We start from the raw sequence: 17,553 nt of genomic DNA on the forward strand, positions 1-17,553 counted from the left end.
TGTATAAGCCTCTGCCTGAGTGTAGTCTTACTCCATTTCCAGTACATCCGGTAAACACAAAGCATTCATTTTGAATCCGAGTGTAATTTTGTGTAATATCTGTTAATTTTGAAGAATCATACACTTAATGTTTTTGTCAAGGAAAAAAAGACAACTTATCAACTGTAGCACCTCCCCTGTGTCTCCTTTCATTGCTCTTATTAATAAACCTTACAGACAAGTGTGAGCAGGGTATAAATCCCAGGTTTAGTATCAGAAAATCTTTTTTTTTCTTTTGGATGCTGGGAGGGACCCTTATTGGGGGGCAAACAAAGACAAAAAGCATGACTTTCAAGTTGCTGCTGGAGCAAATTTTCATTAGATTAGAATATCATGTTGTTTTCTTTTAGTGAGCTTCATCGAGCTAAAAGGGATCAAGGTCACAAAGTGGAGGGGAGCATGTGATTTGGTCAGGAGAAACTAAGAGCTGAAGGCCTTCCAGGCTTAGGTGTTATTGCCAAATTGGAAAAGCAGTTCATGAGGAGTTTCAAGTTTACTGTGAGCCTCTCAGAGAAAATGTTTTCTAATCAGATCAATACAGGAAGAGCGTGTGAGTCAGAAGGATGTGTATGCGATGTGAACTTTTGATCTTACGTGTATGCTTAAGATGTAACGCACTGACAGACTAATGCCACATGTCTAGTTTATCTAGATTACTGTAGCAGCGATGCTGGGTACAGATGGGCACTAACAGCTTTAGCAACACCAGTTCTCACTTATTATTAAGGTACTCTATATAAACTTGAGACTTGTAGCATTATTGCCTCATTAAACTTTTTTAATCATTATAATCTGGAAGTACAAAGTGAGTTTAATAATAACGTTCTCTTTTTTGTTTCCTAAAATTAGTGATTTAAATGTACATAAAAATATCTGCTTGTACAAATAACAGGCAAATCTTCTTTCAATCTGAGCTACAAACAAACTATTGTGGATTTAATCATGAATCACGCCCATCTTAGCCGTCCAATCTGCACAGTCACTTTAAATTGTTTACTTCTGAGCTCTGATTACATTTGTGTGAAACAAAAGTGCTGTTATGTAACTTTCCCTACTGTCCTACTAATGCTGCTGCCGTTTCCCACAAAACAAGGTTTTACTGAGCACCTCAAGTACAGCATGTTGCTTTGTGAGGGCAGAGCCTGATGCCCTCAGCCAAGTCAAACAATCTCAAAACAAAAGTACTTTTAATCAGAGAGATCTGAAACTTTTGGTACTTTCTCTTTGGCTTCGCCTTTACTTAAGTAACTGTTTCCAGCCAATCAGGACTCATTACGAGTTTGTCTTGTTCTCTTTTAGAGAGCTAGATAGAGAGATATAATATGAGATGTTTTCTTTAAAGACAATTTCAAATAATGAGGTTAGCATAAGTAAAGTAATCCCCGTGAGGCGCAAGCTCTGAATACTCAAAGCCTGCATGAAAACCTAGTTTAAGATGACTTGCAGAGCTTCTCTAGTGGAGTCCATGAAATGTGTATATAGAGCTAGAAAGAGGCATAATAAATCCCCTTTACTATGCAAGGCTTGAAAAGAATAGATTCTTTTGTTCACACAAAAAAGCAAAAAACTGTTTAAAATTTTACATTAATTAAAAATTCAGTTTCTTCTATCCACTTAATATTAAATCAGGAATGTACCCGTACTTACATAGCATCTTTCTACCCAGCTGAGGACCTAAAGAGGTTTCTACTAAAAAGGTCATTCACCCAATCACACACACATTCATACACCACTTACATCTATGCCTAAGAGCTTTCTAACATTCATATACGCTCCAGTGGATGCAACATGAGATTCAGCATCTCGCCCAAGGTTACTTCAGCATGTGGACTGAAGAAGTCAGGGATCGATCCACTGACTTTCATTTGGTAGATATTCTGCTCTGCCACCCAGGACCAGTGGGTCCACCAGTGAGCCCACTTTACAAGTAGGGCAATGAAACGATACATTTTTAGACACAAGTTGTAACGGCTGCCGTTTTCTTTGTGAGTATTTATTACACGACGTGCTGCGGGGAAAAGCCTTTTCTAACGTTTGAGTCTAAGGTTTATTTTTTAGCACCTGGCGGCTCTTTTTTACTTCTCATCCGTAAATAATCTGCTCTTTCACGTGATTCAGTTTATTTTGTCTCAACAGGATCTTGAGCTTTATTGTGAAAGGTTTATGTGAAACATAAACAAGCGGACACGCGATGGTTTTACTGTCGTTGTTGCTAAACACATAAAAACAAGCGCTTGTCTGTCTGTAGTGTGGTTATATTAAATATAAGAGAAAGAGAGAACTTTAAGAAATTAATATAGCCACTACAGTGACCATCAAAATAATGAAAAAATATTGCCGTAAACAGTTTATTTTGCGACACCACGAAACAAACGATAGCGTAAAATGAAACGATAGATGTTTTTAATATCGTCATCCTATATATCGTTATATCGAACAGCCCTATTTACAAGCACTCTTTAAGTAACTTAACTCTGTTAACATTTGTGAAGAGAAGACTAGTTTACATTGTGTCACGGTAGCACAAAGCATTCACATGGTACTGCTGTCTGCACACAGAAAAATCAGCTCTGCAGCAGTTTACCGTGTGTACTTCACATTATCATAACCCGTCAACCACACTGGGCTAGAGAGGAAATTCAAGTGGTTCCTGAATGATGACAATTATTTTTTCATTTTACAGCCAAACTTACAAAATAACTCCAGGCAGCATGTGTGATACTTGGGTGTTAAAGGATTAACAAGGAATGCAACTAAAGACTGAGCTAAGAGCTGGGGTTACAAGAGCTGCCAGAATCTGCTTCCATCATTCTGTCTGACTGACAACCATCTCAAGAGAAACTTCCACAAACTGAGCTCTCACACGAACCTAACACAGGTGACAAAGGTGAAGCCATGGAGTTGAGAGTTGGGAATCCGCACCAACATGCCAACGGTGAGGAGATGGCAATCAAGGTTGAATGTGTGAAGACCAAACACACCCACAGCTGCACACTGAAATCAAATCCTACTTCCGTCACCTGTATTAGGTATAATTGAGAGCAGGGTTTGTGGAGGATATTCTATCAATAAAGTGGTGTGATGCAGAGAGCTACTAAGCCTCATAACTTTGTGGTCAGCTTTTGGCTGGCCAGAAGAAAAGTCACTTACATCAACTCCAAGAATTTCATCCATCAAGATGAAATAAAAATATGACATAATATTTTTGCTGTCATCACACTGTGCCCTGGTCCTGGATCTCTGAGGACTCCACCCAACACGATGTGTTTTAAAATTAGGCATTACACCTAATGAATTCACAAGGTAAATACTTTTATGCGTTATTATTTAATGATCCATGACATATAGACTTAAAGCCGCCTATCTCAGTGATGCATAGAAAACATGAGCTATGGCGGTACATACAGTACAACATAAACTTGTAACCCAACACTAAGGTTTATTTGCACAACGTGATAGAGCTATCGATTAATCCAAAGAAAAAATGTTCAAAAATGCTTTCTTACCAGTCTGCATTCTCAACGACAACAGCTGCTTACAACTATTAGATCCAAATCCAACAAATTATTAGCAAGTAAGGTGAAAACTGTGACAGCATAGCCAGAAAAAAAAGACTAAACCGGAGTAAAATAGTAGTTTTCTTTCTTAATAACTAAAAAAGCTCAAAGGGGAAGTGAAAGCAACATCGCGGGGACCTGCACATGATGACTAAACATCAAATGACAGCAGCGTTTTACGGAAAAGTCTCGTGCAATGACGGCAAGATGGACATATGTAATTATTAGTGTGCTTGACACGAGTGACATGAGGAAACACACTCCCCAATTTTTCAGCGACACATCAGAAAACAGTTTAACCAACCCCCAGAGAATAATTATACCCTTTACACACAAGACAGTTCCTCCCACGATAATGACAGCGGTAATGTCAAACACTTTAAAATAGAAACACTTTTTGCGGATGTAGCTGTGTACATAAATAAATCAGAGAGGACACCCTAAAAGGTGTGCAGCTAGCTACAAAAACAGAGCGTCCCTCTACAATGCTTAGCATTAGGTTAGCATGGGTGGCTAGTCCGCTTCTCCCGGGTGTTTACCTTTATTTCTGCTTGCGCGTTTATCTCGTCCAGGAACTGAGCTGCTGACAGCGACATAGCTTTCCTCTGCTGTAAGCTGTGTAATAATACATATGCAAGTTCAAGGTTTTGATATACTACATTCCGTTAAAGCGGAGGGTTAAAAAACCCGACCGTAAACAGTTTAATCCCTCCGCTAGCTTCTTCTTTCAAGTGAGAACGCACACTTCCGCTACTCTACTTCCAGCTTCTGATTGGATAAAGCACCTGTCAATCGTCAGTTTTTCCGGAAGTGACTCAAGACGTAAACAGATCCACGTGACGGTACAATCATTTGCCGTTAACAGCCTTGTTGAGATGAGGGGGGCTTGCCAGGCTACATTTAGAGCTGCACTGCAGTGGCTTCAGAGATTTTAGAAGATTTCTTGCTGACAGAAGTCAAAATTGGAAGAAACCATATATTTTAAACCGGGGAAACAAACGGTTCTTCTTATCGCCACAAAAGTTAGCATCCGCCCCCTCAGAATACAATGGACTCACTTTTAAAACTCTAGCACCCTCTAAAGAAAAAGGGGTGCATCTTTTCTTTTTTCAAAGGATCATTGGTTGTAGTTTTTATCTATTTGTGCGTTTTTATACACATGTCAGAAAATAGTTGTGAAATAGAAAATAGTTGTCACTAAAAGTAAAGTACTGTATACAGCACTGACTAAAACAATAAACCATTTATAATGAGAAATGCCACTTTAAGTAATATTTTCTAATTACCTTATCTCGCTTCTGATGAACCACATCTACAACACATGACATATTAATTAGACCATCTCATTAGACTGATCATCAACGAGGGCAAGCACCTCTAGTAAAGCAGATGTTTTGGCTGTTTTCTCATCTAGATAACACAATGCCAAAGAAGAACAGTAATCTGAAAGAAGCAATTGCTGCTGCCCATCAGCTTAGAAAGGGTTTATAAAGGTATTTCCAAACAAATTGAAGGCAATCATTCCTGACTGAGAAAGCTTACTAATGAATAGAAAGCATTTAATATACCTGCAAAACTTTCCAGAAGTGAATGTACCAGCAAATTCACTCCAATATCAGATCAGATCGTGCAATGCTCAGAGAAACTGCAAAAAAAAAAAAAAAACTGTACAGGGGACTATACAGGTTTTGGGGAGCATAAATAAATAAATGTAGAGTAAATGTTAAAGATGGACATGTATGGATTGTTTGTAAAAGTTGCCAGGAGAATGCCTCTTCTCTCTAAAAAGAACATGGTAGCTCAACTTAGGTTTTCAAAGTTGAAATGATGCACAGCAAAAACAAAATACAGCATATCAGCACAAACACCCCATACCAACTACCAGCACGATGATACAATGCAGTTTTTAAGACCTTGAAACATCATTGCGTATATTATTATCCACACTCTAGATATCAGCACCGGGGTATTTTCCTCAGCTCAGAACCCACACATATGGTTCCTAATGTACAGTGCTCTCAAAAAGTGCAAAAAAAAGAAGCAGATTTAGTCTTCTTAAACACCAAGGAAGATGGTACACAGCTTTGTTTTAGCTGATTTTAGCAGTGATTAATAGATTTCTATGAACGCTTTGGGGTTTTTTTGTCTTTGTTTGATTTTTGTCTTTGTTTCTCATCCAAACATGCAGTGTCCAACTCTCTTGCATTTAGCAAACACCCGAAACCCCTAAACTAAATCAGACAGCAGATAGATGACTTTTGTTGTCAGCATGGACAAATGTTTCTGTTTGGATTTTTATATTTTACTGTGAAGCTCATTAATTGGGCTAATTGGGCTTTAGGATGGTTACAGAGATCAAAAAAATATTAGACACAGATGTCAAAACAGAGGCACAGAAATATGCTTTTACCTTAACCTAATATTGGGGGTAAAGCGTTTACTACATGTTCACAACTTTGTTGTATGTGGCCAAACTTTGTCACTCTTCATACCATGATGGAAGATTGCTGGGGACTCAGTGACAGGACACAGGTGAATGATTCAACAGGTTTAAATGATCAGTTTTAAGAGAATAATCAAAGGTGGTTTTCCAAAGACCAGGACTTCACTCAGGTAAGTATTCTGCATCTTTTCTGGAGTGTTGTGGTTCCAGAGTGAACAGGTGAGTCTCCAACTGAGACTGAGAGAGAGTGGGTCACGCAGATATTCAGGAAAGTTTCTAAACAGGCAGGAAGGAGGAAGAAGACAAGCAAGTAAGTCCCAAGATCAAGGTCAGCAAGTTGACAGGTAAGTGTTTTAAAGTAGAACGTGGCCCTGAGGTATACTGCCACATGGAGCAGAACAACAGTCTGCCAATAAGTGGAGAGGGCAGTAAGTGGAGATGGGACCACACCCTAGTCCTGGAAAAGTCACAACACACACACACACACAGAAAGAGAGAGAGAGAGGTAAAGACGAGTAGAATATAAAGAGTTGTAAAAAAGAAAGATAGTGGTTCTGCACCTAGAGGGAGGAGGGCACCATGACTCCAAATTGTAATTACCTAGACCTTAAACTGCTCTTTCATTTTCTACACCTATTTGCTTTTCCAACCCTACAATGTTATTGTTTCCTTTCTGCCTCAAGCTAAGCCCAACCATAAAGGACAGGTTAGAGCCATGTGTTGATAGATGCACTGAAGGAGGCATGCCCGTTTCAGTTTTTCATCTTAGTGAATCTTCAGGGTAAGTGATGGGGCACATTACTCAAAGAAGTTCTGCTACCAGCATCTTTACAGGTGGCATATTCTCCCAGCAATTAATTGTTAAATAGAGGTTAATCTGTTTATTGACAGGAATAGAATCACATGAAGTCAGTATATTAGTAAATGGCTCCATAATGTAGTGGTTCACACAGTTGGCTAACAAGTAAAAGATCTCCAGTTAGTGCACAAATACCTTTGGGGATGCAAAATGAATGGCATCCAGCGTATAGTTCTGCTAAATCAAAAATGGAGCTCCCTGATGACCCTTTGAAAATGTTAATGACTAAATGACAAAGCCTGTTTCAAGTTTGTGTTATGCATTTTGATTTTGTTTTATAACCAGGATTATGAAAACGATGCCCTCTTCCGTGTGCCAATTATGTGCCTTTGTCTAAAGCAACAATAGGACAGGCAAAGTGTGTGCATCATTTAGTAATAGCTTGTATGTGTCATGCATCATAAACACTAGGAAATGAATTCCATCTGAGGTGCATACAAGAACTGCTCACAGCAATACGCAGGCACAAATCCATCCACACAAACACCAGCATGTAGAAAAAATTCCCCCCAAGCCACGAACAAGCTGAAACTTCAGCCTGTAATTTCAAATACCACCTCCAAAATTACTACCCAGGCCTAAAGTATCACACCATGAAAGGGTATACTTTTCCTAATGAGCACTTTTCATTTCGTCTACTTAACGTCACAATTTAATCGGCAAGTAAAAAGTATTTATTACAAAACAGTTAAAACAGCTTTTACATATTTTTTAAGATCTAAGTTATTCCTCAGTAAAATAGGGGAACTACAGTTCTCATTTTATCAACCAGCACGGAAGGATTAATATATAATTAAAATATTAAGGGGGATATCTTATAAATATAAGAGTATTTATTAAATAAGTAATTTTTAAAAATGCATAAGAAAAAAACTGAAACCTGCAATGTTTGAAGTTTTCATGGTTTAATTAAAAAGAAATACAAATGGACTTAAAAAAATAAATTTTTTATGATCTTATGGCACCATTGTTGAAAGATATGTATAATGAAGCCTTTTCAAATTGTCAATTACCCAAGACTTTGTCCGAAGCTACTATTTGTTTAATCTTGAAAAAAGACAAGGATCCTCTGTTGTGCAGCAGTTACAGACCAATTTCTCTTTTAAATATTGATTTTAAAATACTATCTAAAATCCTCGCACTTAGGCTACAACGTGTTTGGCCACAAATTATCGCCTCTGATCAGACGGGATTTATGGCACTCATATGACAATTCAAGACGCCTCTTGAATATTATCCACATGTCGTGCAACTCAATTCCAGAGGTTGTGGTATCTCTTGACGCGGAGAAAGCTTTTGACTGCGTCGAGTGGAGCTTCCTCTATGAGGTGATGGATAGGTTTGGCTTAGGGGCTGCCTTTATTCTCTTGGTTAAGCTACTATATTCCTCGCCATCCACCTGTATTCGTACTAACAACAACTTGTCTTTGCCTTTTCCACTTGAGAGGGGCACTAGGCAAGGGTGCCCTCTCTCACCCCTCCTATTCGCCATTGCTATCGAGCCTCTTGCAATATGGCTGCGTTCAGAGCAGGGCCGTGCAGAGACGTTTAAAGGGGCGGGTGCTCAAAGTTAAAAAGGGGCACATTGAACCAGGCTGAATAACAACAACACACATTCATCAAGAATCTAATATGGGATTGCATCATACTATATCACTGTTGTGAGGTGGCGACAAGGCAAAGCAAATGTAGCCGATGTTTTACCTGATGGGTACAATGTTGCTGTTGAGGGGTTTCTGCTGCTGCTGCAGCTGATAGTGCTGGAGGGCAGGGCTGTGTTGATCCGAGACTGTAGACATTAAAAAGTCCATAGGAGAGATGGTAGCTGATTAAACAAGTGTCATGAGATAATAACAAAATGCAAAGATTGGTGACAGCGCTTGGAACCATAAGGCAACAAAAAACTGTGAGAAATAATTTAGGCTCTGCCTGTGAATCACTCTTTGCTTCTCTTCTTCCTTCCATCCCATCATTTCATATATCACTCTCCACTTGCTGTCTATGTGAGAACAAGGCACAACTTGCTATTGCAATAAACTATAATCTAATTATCCACACCTAACAACTCTTGCACTTAATCTATAATAAAATGATGACAGAAAAATGTTATAGCACTGCCTTTAGTAGCCTCACACAGCTCCTACTGCTTCCTCCTCATGTCCTTACCAGACATGTCTGGACAATGTTATATCATGAGTAATAATTTTTAAAAAATCCATCTAAATAAAACACACACATGCACGCACACACAGTGACATTTTAGACCTTCTTCAGAATACTGTATATACTATATTATGGTGCTGATTCAGAATCCTTACATTATTATTTATTACTAGAGCTACAATAATAAAGCAATGAGGAGTGGGAAGTAATAAATATGAAATAATGTATTTATGATGATTCCATTTGTTTCAGTATCCACTCTGTGCAGGGGCAAAGCTTATTAAACTGTAGAGATACAATAATTTTACTGCTGTAAAATCCAAATTTTGTCTTATTTAAAATATAAATCTAATATAATCTGCTTCTTAATGTATGTTCTTTAAAATACAGCGTGTTATTTAAAATATTATAATAATGCATAATTATGTGAACATGCATATTAGATCGTTTTTTAGTGAAATATAATCCCTCCAGAAAGGCAGGAAAAGCTCTGTAACTTACTTTAAAACTAAATATGTTCCCTAAAACGGTGACAGAGCTACAGACCCATGACAGCCTTACACAGGTAGCCAGCAGCTATGACCAGCACTACTTGTGCAGTTAATAAAAGGACAGGTAATGTTTGTCGCGCTGTTGCACACACAGCACGCTCGTTTGTTTCAGTTCGTCAGTTGCCACAAGACAGCTTACCAACGTGTACGTAATAAGCCAATACTCCTGGGTGCTATAGACTACAGTGTACGCTGTACACCTACTTACTGGTTTTGTCGCATCAGTCTGTATGGAAGAAATCTAGTAAGTCTGTGTCTCTGAGTTAACTTGTGTTTCTCCCACAGCTCCGGACTGCAAAAAATGCGCGTGCTCTTTGTGAGCTCGTTCCCGGCTCGTAACCAGCGCGTTCTGCCGTCAAGAGCGATCATTGGTTAAATGTGATCATGTGACTGATGCAAGCCAGATCCTTTTATTTAGCAAAACTGTGATTAATAGTATATATTATTGTTGAGGGGCACAGACAGGACTCCGCACGCCCACACACATTAAAAAAATAAATAAATAAAAACAATTTTAAAAGTTGCCTCAAAAAAAGCGCACTTTGGGCACCCATCAGGAAAGGGGCGGGTGTTCAAGCCCCTCCAGCCCCCCCCCCCCCCCCCGCCTAGTTCAGAGGATAGATTTAAAGGCATTACAAGGTTCGGTGTGACCCACAAACTCTCCCTTCATGCAGACGACTTGCTCCTGTACATTTCTGACCCTCTAAGCTCATTCCCGGTGCTTTTTGACATACTGGACCAATATGGTACACTGTCAGGATATAAGCTCAACTATCAAAAAAGCGAGTTGCAACCCCTCAACTCCCTGGCCAGAGCTCTTCCCCACTCAATAGTGTCTTTTAAGTGGACAGAAACCGGATTTAAATATTTGGGGTTTTTTATTTCCTCTTCTATACCTAAAATGATGAGGGAGAATTTTCTGTCCCTGTTGGGAAAGATTGTGACCCTTGGACTTCTCTACCATTGTCAGTGGCAGGGAGAGTTAACCTGATAAGGATGAGTGTCCTCCCAAAATTCTTGTATCTTTTTCAACATGTCCCAATTCTTCTTACCAAGGCATTTTTTGACAAGTTAGAAAAGATTCTGTCACATTTCTATTCTTCAGTCCTCTAAAACTGACGGTGGTTTTGGTCTGCCCAATTTTAGACACTACTATTGGGCAGCTAACATACAAAAACTTTTACATTGGGTTCATAACGACCCCCCTGTACCAGCCTGGGTACAAATGGAAACTGCATCTAGCTGTTACTCATTATCATCAATACCCAGCTCACCACTCCCTTTTTCTCCAACCCTTGTTGGGTGTAATCCAATAGCTAAGGAAACGGTAACTATTTTGCGACAGTTCAGAAAATACTTCGGGCTACTTGGACCGTCTTTGCTAATGCCTTTAACAAAAAATTGTAATTTTGCACCTTCAAACACTGATGCGACCTTTAGCAGTTGGAAAGATAAAGGACTTAGAACTGTTAAAGACTTGTACAGTCAGGACACCTTTCTATCTTTTGCTGACCTATCATCTAAATACAGCCTGCCTAATTCCAACTTTTTTCGTTATCTTCAGGCTAGAGATTTTGTAAAAACGCAGTTCCCTCACTTTCCCAATCGGCCTCCAGAAACAAATCTGGATATCATCCTGCAGACGAAACCTCATCAAAACACACTGATATCAGCTTTGTATAAACTACTAGATGCTTTGGTTCCCAAATCCATTTCTCATATTAAGCTGAGATGGGAGGAAGAGCTACAGACAACCCTGCCAGAACAGCAGTGGGATTCTGCTTTGAAATTGATTCACTCGTCCTCAATTTGTGCTCATCATGCTTTGATTCAGTGCAAGGTGGTCTATAAAGTACACTATACAAACGCAAAATTATCTAAAATCTATCCAACCATTAGTGATGCCTGTAGCAGATGTGGACTATCGCCTGCCAACCATGTCCACATGTTTTGGTCTTGTTCGAAACTGAGTGCATTTTGGAGGAATATATTCGACACACTTAGCCAAGCTTGTGGCCAGACTGTCCCTCCTAACCCACTCTCCGCAATTTTTGGCATTCCTCCCGACTTAAACTCATCTGGCCCCCTCAAACAGGCCCTAGCCTTTACCACTTTACTAGCTCGGAGGCTTATTCTGTTGAAGTGGAAGCTTCCCCACCCCCCAACTCATGATCATTGGGTGAGAGATGTACTCTTTAACTTAAAGTTGGAAAAACTTAGATTCTCTCTAAAAGGTTCTATTAGGGAATTTAACAAAATCTGGAAATCATTTTTCTTGCTGGTGGACACCATCACTTTACTTCCTGAGTCTGAAGTGAACTGAGCGAGGCTACATTATAAAGTTTTTATTTTATTTTATTTTATTTTATTTTATTTTATTTTATTTTATTTTATTTTATTTTATTTTATTTTATTTTTATTTATTTTTTTATTTTTTTATTTTTTTTTTATTTTTTATTTTTTATTTTTTATTTTTTATTTTTTATTTTTTATTTTTTATTTTTTTTTATCTTATTTATACCTTATCTATTTGTTTTTCCTTTTGTTTTGTTTGGTCCCTTCTCTGCTTTTGTTTTCTCTGTTTTTGTTTTGTTTGTTTTTGTTTGTTTGTTTGTTTTTTGCGGGGGGGGGGGGGGTTGTTGTTTTTTGGGGGGTTATGCTTGTTATGTGTATGGGTCTTGAGATGTGTGTGTGGGCAGAGACTGGTTCTCTGCGGTGTCTTGTCTAGTGTGGACCTGGTAGGGGGAGAATTCGGGTTAGGGGGGTTGGAGGGTATAATGGACATACAACTGTTCTGAAATCAAGACTGACTTTGCTTTTCCTAACTTTGTATGTCATTGTTGAAATCAATAAAACAAAGTTGGAAAACAAATAAAAAAAAATTTTAAGAGGAGCATGTGTGGTCCATAAAAGCATCCACCTTTACAATCCTGTGGCTTTCTTTGTTTGATATATGTATGTCTCCACATTCAGACAGTATGTGTGTGTCCTGATTTGTGTCTATAAACAGGAATATTTATAATATGTAGGTCGAGAATCTCGTTAAACTGTTTCATTTGGGTCAGCAGTGAACAAAAGGAAAACCAGGATCTCCTTTAGACTTTGAAAGGTCAAATGTAAATGAGCAGCCTCTTGTTAAACCTCACAGAACTATAAAATCCAGAAAAGTTTCACATTACTCCAACCTTGAACACACTTGGGCTGTTCTTTAGTTTCTTAATAAATAGCAGAGCAAAGAGCTGACGTCAGAGTGCTGGGGGTCGGGACGTGTTTCCAAACAAGCCCACACAACCTTTTGTCTCGTGGTCGTCCCCTTCTTGGTGCACTTTAGCTGAAAACAAAAGAATGGCTGAGTGATGAAGTCAGGCTTACTGCTGACCTAAAGTTAAAGAAAATCAAGAATTAGAACAGCAACATGCTGATGTAGACCACACTGTGCTCATACTGCAGTGTCAGACAATAAATATTTAACTCCATCTGAACTTTGTGACCAAGAGTCACATGTGGTGACATCACTGTGAAAACAGAAGCAGGTCAGCTGTGTAGGTGACATCAATCAAATTCCAGTTTGGACTGTCACATGCAGCCCAGATTTCTATCCACAAGTACTGCACCAGACTTTATAATGTACACAATGTAACAATGTTACAATTGTAATCTAAATGTAACCAATCTAGAATGTTATATATTCTTAGTATTTCCATATTCTTTATAGGTAACAATTCAAGGATTTAGTGTAACACAAAATAGAATTTCAAGTGATGAACTATCCCTTTACACTGTGTGGTAATTGGTTAATTAAAAGGTAGGGTGGTGCTATAGACTGCTGGGTGTGTCCAACAGATTGCAGATGATAAGGTATGACGTATGCTGGTGTAGAGAAGATGGAAAGGATTTAAAACTTGTAATGTTAATGGTCTAATGCTTTCTACCACAGAAGCTTTATTGAAGGGTCCTGAACTGCACACTATCATTAATCATCTTACTTAAATGCAGGTGCTGAAATTAGTAGATCTCATGTCCGACTGATACGCTAATACAGAACAATCAAGATGTTCCAATGTGTCACGGTGGGGTGCGCCGATAAGTTTTGTTTACAGGACCCAGAAGCAGACACTGAAAGGCAGAGTGGCTAAACAGAAGACGATCCTTTATGTGGATGTTGGCACATGAAAAAGCATGAAGCTAGGAAAACTGTGAACACTCAGAAAACTAAAGGACTAAGAAACTCAGTGAAAATGCTATGACAAACTATGAACACCGAGTAAACTATGACGAAACACTATGGGGATGCAAACAGACGACCAGACAACAAAACATAGAAAACAGAGGACTTAAATACACACATGAGGTGATCAGGGGAAGTCGAGACACACGAGGAAACAGCTGACAAGGATGAACATAACAATGCACAGGAAATGTAAACTCAAACACAATGACATGAAAACTGGACTTTCAAAATAAAACAGGAAACATAAGACGCAGACATGACAACCTGAACTTGACAACGTAAGACACAGACATGAAACACATGAAGGGCAAGGGAGACTTAACAGGGGTGGAAGACAAGGGGAATCTAATAACAAAGAACTAGAACAACCTGGGCATGACAAAAAATGAACTTAGAAAACCTGAAGGGCTTAAACATAAACTAAAACTCAAAACGCTGGGTCAAAAGACCCAGGATCGTGACACAATGTGAGTGAAAAATCAGTTACAGCTGTGTAAAATCTCTAGTTTGTCCTCATTATTTTTAGTAGGTGACACACACACACACACACACCTGTGTGCATCTTATAGTGTCGGCCTCGGTCAAGCTCACTTTGTCGTGTTGTTTTACATTTAACAACTCATTTAGTATATGTAAAAAAAAAAAACACATTAGAGCTCTGTTTATAATGTAAGTAAATAAAAAGCATTCATTTTAAGTAAAGCAGTTCTTTACCCTTTCAGGTACATTCAGTATAATCCAGTCCATTTAGTCAAAAAAAGGTGGCGCTTTTCTCCATGTTACTGTATAATTACAACCACTGTGTGGCACCAAACTCTTGAATCATTTTATAATGATACTTTGTGTCCTCCCTGTGTACAGTTTTTCCATAACCTTTTTTTTAAAAAAAAAAAACATGCCACTTTAAGGCGTTGACTATAATCTGTGCTAGTTTAGTCGACATTTCTATTACAGATTGCAAAGTTTCCACTAATAGAAAGACGTGGATTATGACTGCTGTTGTGCTTTTGCCTCAACTTCCACGTCTTTGTGCCATTGTTTCCGAGTGAACAAAGGCCTATGATGTGCCTTTTCAATACTGTGACAGGAGGATTGTTACCAGTCGCAGGACTTAAGGTCTCTCCTTTGTACGTCTGTGACCAAACTGCAAACAATGGTATCTGTGCAGACTCTGCACACCTGCTGGTGTCCAGCTGTACCCATGCAACTGGCTGGACTATGGCACTGAAACAGGTATGTCAGGCTTTTCTTCTGTGCTTCTCTGTAAAGTGTGTGGTTTTATGGTGAGTGCTGTAGAGGTAATTATTTTTATTTTTAGCTGTGGGTGGCGCTGTATGTTGCCACCACTTCCAGCCACCTGAATCTGCTGGGTTGGTTGCTTGAGAAGAGGACACATCCTGGGAAACCAGTGGGACTTCGTCCCTACTGACTGTGGTGCCAATCAACAGCACACCAAGACACCGGAAAGCGTCTCATCCAAGCAGCTGCAGAGAGCAGCCAAACCCTCAGCCTTGAACTCTTTATCACCAAAAGCATTTTGAGCTTGGCTTCTCGGGACCCTGGAGGCTGCAAACCTTTGAAAATTGCAGTTCAGCATGGTCACAAGGACTGCGCGCTCTTTGCAGCTGACAAGCTGGGCTCACTTGTACTTCTTAGAAATATGTGCCTTCCCATTGCATCCAAACACTTGCTGCAGTTGGGGCAAAACAAAGCAGCCTGCAATCGATCCCAGCACACTGCTGCTGCCTGCAGAGCCATGCTAGGGAGTAAATTATTGGTAGACGGCTTCAACCACCCAGGGAGCCTGAGACCAAACTAAGAACTGAAACAGAGGCTTTACCCCCAGGCTTAGTGAGGCTGCCACTCTGTGTCTCTGCCTTTTATTAAAAAGAAGGACAGAAAGATTGAAGTCACGGATATATAGTTATCCTGTAGAGCTGAAAATGTGTTTGTGAATGCAACATATTATGAGACAAAAGTCCAAGTCAGGACTGGCCTTGAATCAGGGATGACACAACTCAACATGTCACCATTGCACAGTTTTGTAACACACTTACAGTAACGGTTAAAGACAGTAGTTGGCATTTGTTTTAAAAGGAAGCAGCTGTAAAATAGTTTTAGGCAACAAGGCTATGTAACTGAAGGTGCTGTATATAACTGCAGTTGGACAACCCATCAGTACTTTACTTTAAGGCTGAAGACTGCATTGATATGGCTGTCACAGGGTTTATATTAAGAGCAAATTTAACATATCACTGTTCACATAAATCAACTAAGAAAAACAACTACTGGGTGTCTTCTGAGTCACAATGAAATTTAAGAACGTAGTCTGTTTGATTTCATTTCTTTTAATGAAAGTGAAACACACTCAAAGACAAAAAAACACACACTTTTTGATCAAGGGTACAGAATTGAAATCATATTTTCAAAGGTTATAGCTAAAGTGTAGTTCTGGTCATTAAAAAAAAGAGGATTTTAAATGGGAATATAAAAACACCTTGATTTTGGGGGGAAAAAGTAAATGTTTTGTAAAACTGAGCAGCTGAAGATGGGTGCTTCACAAACCACCACAGGCTCAGCTGCAGGAGCTCCGTGTTGTCATTGATGAGCTGAGTACCAGTTGATACACTTACCCATAAAAGAGGGGCACACAGGTAGAGTGCAAATACAGAGATGATTCTGCTAAAGTGGTGTGACATTTATACCTCTGGCTGCATGTCTCTTGTGAAACACGCACTGTTAGAATTAAAAAGTATCCACTATGAGGTCATTCAATGGAAATGTCTGTTTTTCTGTCCCTGGCCTTTAAAGAAATATTACACTTAAAAAAATGCTTCAAAGTTACAAATTATTTATTTCCTAAAATGAAACAATGTTAATTGAACAAGTACACCTTCCATCACTTTGACAGTATTGGTTATTAAATCAGTTATACATCAATTCAAGCACCATATGAGTGCTTGTGGCCACAGCTTTGCTTTTATGTCAAAAATATTTTTTTACCATTTAAAATGCAATATATTTTTTTAATAAATATGACTGACACCATGTGGTTTGATGCCCTGTAGCAGCCACTTTGTAAAAGGCATTTTTCATGAAAATTGTCACCGGCATGTTCCCTTACATAATACTAGAGCCTTTACTTAATAACTGGATTTGACTGTGCAAATAAACTTGATCAAAAGCTGTTCATGCAGTTCTTTCAAGCATCAATGTTTCTTAAAGTACTGTATACCGCAGCTGTGTGCCATATGTGTGTCCCCAGATGTGTGTCACTGGTGTTACTGTGTGTTTTCCCCCCTGCACATTAAACACAATAAAGTGATAATTTTACATCTATCAATTTTTTTAGACTTCAGGGTTAAGATCAAAGGGAGTCCATCATTACTCATTTTTAACTCCTTTTCTAATAATTTCATTGTTGTAGCAAATAAATGTCACACTTTTAACAAAGATGATTGAAAATGGTAATCTCATCCGGATTTGTTGCATTCCTCTTCTTCTGTGACTAAATGTGCTGAGAGACTGAAGAAATAATATTTTCTAAGGTTTTAAATGCCTTTCATCGTACTCCTGTTGAAGCATGTAAATTATGTAGAAAGTGTTGTTGGTGAAAATGAAGTGTCATTTTTTCTTATTTAACTGTTTTCAAGACACTTTTGTTGCTTTCTTTCTTTCTTTCTCTTTTTTAAATAAAGCAAGCAATTAAT

General features: G+C 38.7%; 1 protein-coding gene across 1 annotated transcript in view; it reads right to left on the minus strand.

Annotated features, from left to right (window-relative positions):
* Positions 1-4,338, minus strand: part of rnf13 (ring finger protein 13) — a 40,723-nt gene extending 36,385 nt beyond the window's left edge. Inside the window, exon 1 of the mRNA XM_006791967.2 lies at positions 4,136-4,338. The gene's annotated coding sequence lies outside the window, so the exon portion shown is untranslated. The remainder of the gene's footprint in view (positions 1-4,135) is intronic.
* Between the last annotated feature and the right edge of the window lie 13,215 nt (positions 4,339-17,553).

Source organism: Neolamprologus brichardi, chromosome 15, assembly GCF_056152115.1.
Source record: "Neolamprologus brichardi isolate AB-2024 chromosome 15, ASM5615211v1, whole genome shotgun sequence".
Lineage (NCBI taxonomy): Eukaryota > Metazoa > Chordata > Actinopteri > Cichliformes > Cichlidae > Neolamprologus > Neolamprologus brichardi.